Here is a 9569-nt window from a genome sequence, read left to right on the forward strand (position 1 = left end):
GAGAAATAGACACAGACAGACAGAGACAAAGACAGATAGACACAGACAGAGAGATATTTGTGTAGATATAACCAAAAGGTACATTTGCACCACATTTTAGTGTAGGTAAAATGTTACAAGCCTGAAAATTATCTTCATGAAGCCAGTGCCTTATAAAATATAAAATGTTCAATGAATGGATGACAATAGGTTACATGGTATATGCCTATAGGGGAAGTTCCAGTGTGGGAACTTCCTCTACCGAAGCAGATCACAACCCATGGGTGGCTCGGTAGAAACATGTCTGATGCCTGGCATGCTCAACAATTTATCCAGAGTTGTGACTTAAAAGGAGAAATCACAATAGAAAATGTGACGTTACCACTTTATTGATTTTAGACGAGTACTAAGGATGGAGATATTGTCCACTGTGTTGAGAGTGGGGTAGGGTTATGCTCCTTAAAGCACCATCCTAGGGGGCAGCTGGGTAGCTCAGTGGATTGAGAGTCAGACCTAGAGATGGAAGGTCCTAGGTTCAAAGCCGGCCTCAGACACTTCCCAGCTGTGTGACCCTGGGCAAGTCACTTGACCCCCATTGCCCACCCTTACCACTCTTCCACCAAGGAGACGATACACAGAATTTAAGGGTTTAAAAAAAAAAAAGAAAAAGAAAAGAAAACATGATCCTGTTTTTGTCCACTCTTTTATATATACTTATACTATCCTCTATTCTTGACTCAGTTTCCTTTGGAGTCATGAAGTGAATAGTTCTATTTATTTGGGGTGACATGCCCCAGTATTAGTTTTCTGAAAGGTCTTTGTTGGACCCAAACTATAATTTCATCTCTTTGCTTCTTCAGCATCCCACCCCTACCTCATTGCTGAAACCTCCTTCCAATATGACAGATCTATTCATTTAGAGTTAAGAGAATGTCCTGGGGTCACAGACCAGTTCAGGGATGTTCCCAGAGCCAAGCATCCAGGAGAGGTCAGAAACGAGACTTCAGCCCTGGCCATCCTTATCCCAAGACCATTCTACTACTAGCTTATTATACGACTCTGCCTATTTTTAGCTAACAAAAATGAATAGCTGCCATTTTGAGCCTTCCATGGTTATTTTTTGCAAAGACTAGGAAATATTTTTACACACAGGCAAATTCTCCCAAAAACCATTGCTATAAGTCACAGTAAAGCCTTTCATTTTATTATGCCGTTTCTAGGGAATCTGTGGGATAAACATACTCGCCCGACCACACTTCCCCCAAGAAGACAGTACGGGTACCCGTAATTCAAAAGGCATAATTATGAGAGAAAGAACATAATATGGCTAACATGGTGCTGGACATGAAGGCAATCCGAAGATCAGAGTTCAAGTCCCACCTCTGACTTACTGTGTGTGATTTCATCTGAATAGAAGACTCCTAATCTGGTAAATGGCGATGAAGTTTAGGGAAGGGAATGGGTATGAGAAGAGGAACAGAGAACAAATCCCAGCTCCACCCCTTCCTATCTATGACACTGAGCAAACAATATCAAGTACTGATCATGTTCCAGGCTATAGCTAGTAGCTGTGGACATGAAGATCAAAAAGTGAAATAATCCCTGCAAGTGGCTCCACCCCCTTTAGGCCTCAGTTTCCACATTTGTAAATTGAGGAGGTTAGACTATTTGACCTCTAAAGTCCCTTCCCAAATGATCCCATCTCAAAAGATTTTAGCCAAAAACATTCAGTAACCCTTAAATCACTATGCAGGTGTGAGTTGATATTAAGTAGTTAGCTATTACTGAGATAGAATGGAATGAGACCTAGGGAAAGGTCCTTTGATGTTCCAGTGATCCTCCCCAGAGAACAGAGATGGCAGGTCCACAACTCAACTGACACAGCTTTTCCTCTTTTCTCATTTTTTCATTATGAAAGATTTTTTCAAACAGCCAGATTAAAGTTTCCTCCTCTGAAAAATGTGGTGGTTGGAATACATGAACCCAAAGAGCCTTTTCAACTCAAAAGTTCAAGGACTCTGTGCTAGGATCTAATAATGTGCATGGAACTAATATTCACTATCTCACTCACAAGAGTAAGCCTTATCATTTATGTCAATATTTCCACTGGCCAGTTAGGTAGGCACCGGCTTAGTGGATGGCTTTTTTCAATGGCTCTGTAAGATTCAACTCAAAAACCATGTGCCCCAGGGCAGCTGGGTAACTCAGTGGATTGAGAGTCAGATCTAGAGATGGGAGGTCCTAGGTTCAAATCCAGCCTCAGATACTTACCAGCTGTGTGACCCTGGGCAAGTCACTTGACCCCCATGGCCCACCCTTACCACTCTTCCACCTAGGAGCCAATACACAGAAGTTAAGGGTTTAAAAAAAAGAACATGTGTCCCTTTGAGCAGTCACACTATCTCTCATGGCTCACATCTGAAAAGGGTGGGCAAAGCTTTGACCTTTGGACAGAGTCTGAACCAGGGACTTGGAACCAGAAAGAAATGGGTTCAACTCCCATATCTACCACATATAGGATGCTCCCGGCAACCCTTGGTCCTCTAAGTCATTGATGAGGCATCGGTCTACTTTGGCAGAGGGAGTTCCTCACTGGGAACTCCCTACCAATGAAATTACAGGTCCAGTTCACTCCCAATCTCCTCTGCAAAAATTGTTACCACCTTTTACTAGGAGCTGGAGTTAGGAAGAACTTTTAGATTATTGCATCATCATCATCATCATCATCTGCAGCAGCAGCAGCAGCAGCAGCAGCAGCAGCAGCAGCAGCAGCAGCAGCAGCAGCAGCAGCAGCAACAGCAGCATTTTTAAGTTCTTAACACTTACAAAGCCCTTAGCAAATATTCTCTCATTTAAGCAGGGAGGCAGATACTTTATCCCCTTTAAAGTTTGCAAAGTGCTTTATATACCATATCTCATTTGAACTTCACAGGCTCCCTGTGAGAAAGTTGCTATCCGGAATGGCTGTCCCCATTGTATGGATGAGGAAACAACTTGCTTGTGGTCACAAAGTTAGTAAGTGGCAAAGCTGGGATTTATTTGGAACCCACAACTTTCAGACACCAAGGAAAGACTCGGGCTACCATGCCATACAGCCTCGCTCCCCAAATGCAATTCCATTGTATTCAACACCTTTACTAAGCACTCAACTCTGTGCCTGCCCATAGACTCATGCTGTGAGAATAGTCATACTGCCCATGAACTTGGCATCAAAGAAGTATCCTTCTGGCCACAAAGCCGGCTGTTAACATCAAATACTGGGGCGGGGTGGACTTTTACATGATTGTCCCCAAGAGCGGTGCCCGCATGATGCCAGGTTCTCCTGGCACAAAGTCCAGTTTGAAATCTCTCCCCATTTCATGTATTGTCATCCGGGGCTGAGCCCCCGTGCGGCTGCTTCAGCCCCTGCCTAGGAGGGCAAAGCCGTGCCCACCCTTGCCAGAGGGGAGCCAGGGGAGACGGTGTGATCAGGAACCCAAGTAACTACTGGAAGGACACTTGGTCATAGAGATGAAACTTAGCATCCATTGAAACAAGCCTGCCTGTTGCTACAGCAACATCTCTCTCTAGTGACACCACTGCCCCCCAGTGTCAGAAAGAGCCATAACACCTCTATATCCTGACCAAGGAGACGATGGGGAGAGACCAAAGGAATAGAAGTCAAGACAGCGGGAGCTTCTCATGCCCCTGCAAAAGAGGCTCTCTAGTGTCCCGAAATGGGCCCTTTAGCTCTGGTCAGAAGCCCATAATGAAGGAAAAATGTATATATTTTACTTTTAATTTGCCTGTTTAAAGTAAATCTGTGATTTTATTAATGTAGAGAAAATGATGACTAGTTATACATGCATTCTGTAGCTTACAGTTCTAGAGGGTGTCCTGGCTCACTGAGACATTAAGTGACTTGCCCAAGGTCACACAGCCAAATTTTTCTGAGAGGCAAAATTTTGATCCCATCTCTTCCCAGATTGAAGCCTAGAAATCTATCCTCCTATACTGCATTCATCTCCCCTCTCTTATATTACAGAAAATGGAAAACAGCAGAGGAATCTGAAAAGCAGAGAGTGGCACAATAAAAAGATGGAAAAAGTAAAAATTCAGCCTGATATTGTAAGAAACCTGTCTGGCTTCAAATCTGAGCTGGAACACTTACTAGTCATGTGACTTGAATCAAGTACCCTCCCCTCTTTGGATCTCACTGTCTTCTCTGCGGAATGAATTGTCAAGAATTCAGTTGAAGAGGCACAGTGGCCTCTAGAGTCAGAAGAGGTGAGTTTAAATCCTTCCTCTAACATTATCTATGTGATTTGGGGCAAGTAGCCAACATTGGTATAGCACCTACTATGTGCTAAGCTCTGTGCTAAATGCTTTAAAAATATCTCATTTGATCATCACAACTCTGCGAGGTAGGTTCTATAATTGACCTCATTTTACAAATTAGGCAATTGAAGCAAGAGGAAGTTAAGTGACTTGCCAAGGGTCACACAATTACTAAGATTATTTTTTTTTAATTAATAGAATTTACTTACGAGTGTCTCAGGCCCTCCTTTCCCTCTCTGCATTATAGAAGGCATCATGTGGGAGATACATATGTATATATAAATTACGGCTTTTGTATTTCCATTTTCAGTTCATTCTCTGGAGGCAACGTTCACAAGTTATTCTTTAAATATTTACTCTGTAGCTGCATATAATGTTCTCTTGGTTCCACTCACATCTCTGTTCATTATCCCATGTGATTCTTTACGAGTTGTTTTTTAATTGCTCTTAAATTGCTCCAGTCTCCTGCTCATTGTTTCTTCTGGTGCAATAGCTACAATCAAGTCATTCTGACAATTACTTTTCTGTATGTAGGATATCTCTTGTCTTCCAGTCTTTGTAGAGCCTGTCCTACAAGCCTTCTGTCCTGACACCTGCCCCTTAGAATCTCTAGTTTCTTTCCACGTTTGGCTAATTTGGGGGTGTCCGTCGATTAGGGAATGGCTAAACAAATTGGGGTCTCTGATGGTGATGAAATACGATTGTGCTTGATGAGCTGGGGGGGGATGGGGAGGGAGGTAGTGTTTCTATATGAACTGGAAAGACCTCCAGGAATGGATGCAGAGCAAAATGAGCAGAACCAGGAGAACATTGTACAGAGATTGATATACTGTGGCACAATCAAATGTAATGGATTTCTTTACTAGCAGCAGTGCAATGATCCAGGACCATCCAGAGGAACTTATGAAAAAGAGGCTCTCCACATCCAAAGAAAGAACCGTGGGAGCAGAAACCCAGAAGAAAAACATAGGATCGATCATGTGGTTAAATAGGGATACAATCGGGGTTTTGGCATTAAAAGATCGCTCTATTGCAAATATGAATAACATGGAAATAGACTTTGAACAATGATACATGGATAACCTGTGGAACTTCTTGTCTGCTCTGGGAGGGGGCAGAGATAGGGGTGGGGGAGATCATGAATCATGGAAAAACATTCTAAATTAATTAATTACTTTTAAAAAAGATTAAGCTCATTCACCATTTCCTGAGGTCGCCTGTTGCTACTCTCTCTCAAAACTACTTCATGTTTATTTCCTATTTTTTCTAAATACAATATAATACACACACACACACACACACACACACACACACATATATATATGTTTGCTTGTTGTCTTCCTTGATAGAATGAAAGTTCTTTGAAGATAGCTATTATCACATTTTTGCCTTCCTATTCCCAGTATCTGCCATAGTCTAGGATCACAGCAGGCTCTAAATAAATGCTTTCTGATGGATTGAATAAATCCATTAGCTCTCCCTCTGCCAACCCACACCAAATCTTATGTGAAACTTTAGAGGACGAGTGTTAAGCAGTTGCCTGAAGGCCAGAGAGGTGACTTCTTCAAGATTACAGAGCTAGGAAGTGTCAAAGGCAGGATTTGAACCCAGGCCTTTCTGACTCCGAATCCAGTGCACTACTTGTTCTATGACATTACTCACAGGCTTTTAAAAAGGTCAAAGTCAAGTTTTTCTTATATTTGCCAATATGAAAATGCTTTCAAAAGGAAGAATTCTATTGAAGTCTCTTTCAATTCTGGAACTCTCCAGATATTTGTTATACTACGTGTGGCTCAGCCTAAAGCACTGGAATAAACCATCTCATCCTTTCTGCGAGTATGTAATTAAAGACAATGAAATTGTAGTTACAGAACGGAAACTGGACAAGGACCTTGGACTAGCTTTGGTTGTTTTGGGTAAAAACATCTTATAGACTTCCGTTGCCTAAAAAATGAAGACTATTGCCTTCTTTTCCATTGAATAAGAATTTATAAAGCACCTACTATGTGACAGCCAAGCCAGATCAAAATGGAACAGTTCCTCACCTTAGAAAACGTACATGGGCGCCGCCGCCCCCTAGTGGGTGCTGCAGCGATCCAGGAGAGCGGTGATGGCCACGGGTGCATTTGGGGGTGGTGAATAACTGTAAGGGGGCGGTGATAGTCTGTGACAGGGGGCGCTAAGTCATATTTTTTCTGGAAAGGGGGTGGTAGGCAAAAAAAGTTTGGGAACCCCTGGACTAGACCAAGCTCAGAATTTTCGCTCCCAGTATGCCTTTATGTTATGATCAAGTTGAAAAGGTTTACATTTTTTTCCCCTGGAGTCAGAGGACCTCAGGGCAAACCCTCCTTTTTACATTGCTTCTCACCTAGGACAAGTCACTTGATTTCCCTCAGTTTCCTCATCTGTAAAAAATAGATCCAGGAGCACTTGGACCAGATGGCCTCTGTAATCCCTTCCAGCTTTAGATTTGTGATGTAATTACATGCAACTGATAGCCAGTTGAACTTTGTACTTCCCTTAGAAGAGTTCAAGACCATATGGGGAAAACACACACACACACACACACACACACACACACACACACACACACACACGCAACCTCCCAGCTTCCAAGCACAGAGGGGAGGGGGGAGGAACGCTCTCAGCAGAGCCAAGGCCAGGCTGAGTACTCCATCCCATAATTGCTAATAGGCTTAGAGTTTAAAACCACATTACTGTCAGGACTAATATGAGTTAGAATTAATGCCTATATTCTACAGCACGAAATGACGAGAAGTTATTACTGAAGTCCAGTGTAAAATCCTCCCCAGGAAGCACCAGGCATCACACATCAAAAAGTCCAGTTCCTTTGTAGTCTTCTGCAAGTGGCTAATTCATGGTGTGTCAAAGCAATAAATGGGGCTTGAGTGAAAGGGAAATAACGGGCACATTTTCCGGGTTTGTTTTTTTAAGACTGAGTTGCTCACAAGGAGATGACAGCTAAAATGCCTTCCTCATTAAGGCACTAGTCTACCGGCTTTTCCTTGGAAGAGGCTATCTGTAGGAGTGCACTGACCTCGAGCAAAGCTGCTTTTTGTCAATGGCTGTGGGCCCCCCATTGGTGGAGACTGCAGCAAGCCCCACTGGTCTTCGTGCGTTGCCCGAGATCCAGTCTTCTCAACGAGCCTCTCTAAACCACACTGGCTTGGTCTTTAGACATTCGTTCATTCTGCCACCTGGCCTGTACTCAATAGCTCTTCTAGCCTGGTTAAACTTGTGATTCACTATTAACTTTGTGACCCTGGACAAGTCACTTAACCTCTAGTACCACTAGCAACCAAGGCTGCAGGTTGAAGGCCAGTTATGACTGGCAGAATAACATGCCACTAGCCTGAGCTTCAACAAGCCAGGGACATCCCATTCAGAAGGCCAATGAGAAGGAAGTACTGTTGCCCATTCGTGTCTCTGAGTTATTATTCTGGTAATAAGCTCATCAGAGATCCAGTAATTCCCCCAATGCGAATGGGCAAGAATGAGCTTGGAAAGGGGCAGCTGGGTGGCTCAGTGGATTGAGAGTCAGGTCCAGAGATGGGAAGTCTTGGAAGTATCTGGCCTCAGATACTTCCTAGCTGTGTGACTTAACCCCCATTGCTTAGCCCTTCCCGCTTTTCTGCCTTAGAACCAATACCCAGTATTGATTCTAAGATGGAAGTTAAGGGTCTAAAAAGAAAAAAGAATGAGCTCGGGAAAGCATACCTGCCATGCCCCATCCCTTACTTCCCTACTTTCAGGGAATATCTGTTGAGGAGGAGCCCAGCCCCTTTAACCCCCTCCCGAAGGATGCTCCCATGAAGGATTGTGGCAAAAACAAAATGAGTTTCCTGCTGGGAAACCATGAGATCCTTTGCACTTTAATAGGCTAATCCTAGATCGATGCTCTGCTGGTTAGCTGGAATTGTCAGCCTTCCCAGCTTGGTAGAACCCACAAGCAGAGCTGAAAGTAGGGTGATGCGACAAGGCACCAAAATGCAGAAGGCACTCCCAACAGTTCAGTTCCTTCAGCTGAGAGAAATAACTGAGTTTAATACTTAATGGGGGACGAAAGGAGCTAATACTATGTTTAATTTAATATATACGTTTAAAAAAGCAAACTGTGCATAATACAGACACTGTCATAGGATCCTTTCTGTTCTTTCAATAAGGAAATGCTCGTGTTCTTTGACATTTATCAAGTTCATAATAAAAGAAATGGATCGCTAGTAAAAATAGGAAGCACTTCCTTTCCCCATCTCTCTCCTTCCCAGCTGAGCCCCACCCTGATCCCTTCTGAGGGGGAGGGGAGGGGGTGGAGGCCCCATCCGCATTTTTGAATTTTCCCAGGCTTTCTACTCCCCAGCCAAGGAGTTTTACCCTGATCGTTAACAGTAAAGCAATTTTCATTTTCCCAAGACCCCAAAGCAATAAACTCCAAGATAGCCAGGCAGGCTTTCTGCCCCAGCTCTCCTCTCTGGCCACTCCTCTACAATGTCACCCACGGCATAGACCAAACCCCGGAAGAAGTCCCCCCACCTCTTCCTCCTGTCCCTTCTCTTTAGTGACTGCCTCTCCAAGGATGCTCTTTCAGGAGAACCTCGCTTCACTTCATTCCTTTCTCTCCAGCTACCTCCACCTCAGTTCTTAGCTAAGCTAGTCATTGTCCAGACTCTGTCCTCCAGTTCTGGAATCAATGAACTCCGCCATTGTTCCTGAATGGCTCATTTAGAGCCCTTTCCGCCTCCCCATCACTTTATGGATCAAAGTGACCCACGCAGACCGTTTTGTTTTGCCCATTCGAGTTTAAGTTCCCTGACGGTGGGCACTGTTTTAAACATCTCTTCCCTCCCCTCTCCGCCCCCTCATGGGTTATCTCCCCTCTTCTTACACACCCTAAATGATTTCGGCGATAACTGGACTTGTCTCTAAACGATGCTTGAGGACAACTTGTGTTCTCCCCGTCCTTAGCGTAAGCGCAGATTTAGAGCTGGAAGAGACCAAGAAATCACTTAGTCCAATGTCTTCATTTTACAGATGAGGAAACTGAAGAACCTGGTGAGTGCTGATTTGCCCAGCATCAGAGAGTTATTTGTCCTCAGGGGCAGAATTTGAACCCAGGTGTTCAAACTGTAAAATCAGGCCTCTTTCCTTTGGATTTCGAAAGGATTACCATAGTCCAGTGAAGGGCAAACTTTTTATTTTTTTTTTTTTTTATTTTAAACCCTTAACTTCTCTGTATTGACTTATAGGTAGAAGAG

Source organism: Gracilinanus agilis, chromosome 2, assembly GCF_016433145.1.
Source record: "Gracilinanus agilis isolate LMUSP501 chromosome 2, AgileGrace, whole genome shotgun sequence".
Classification (NCBI taxonomy): Eukaryota; Metazoa; Chordata; class Mammalia; order Didelphimorphia; family Didelphidae; genus Gracilinanus; species Gracilinanus agilis.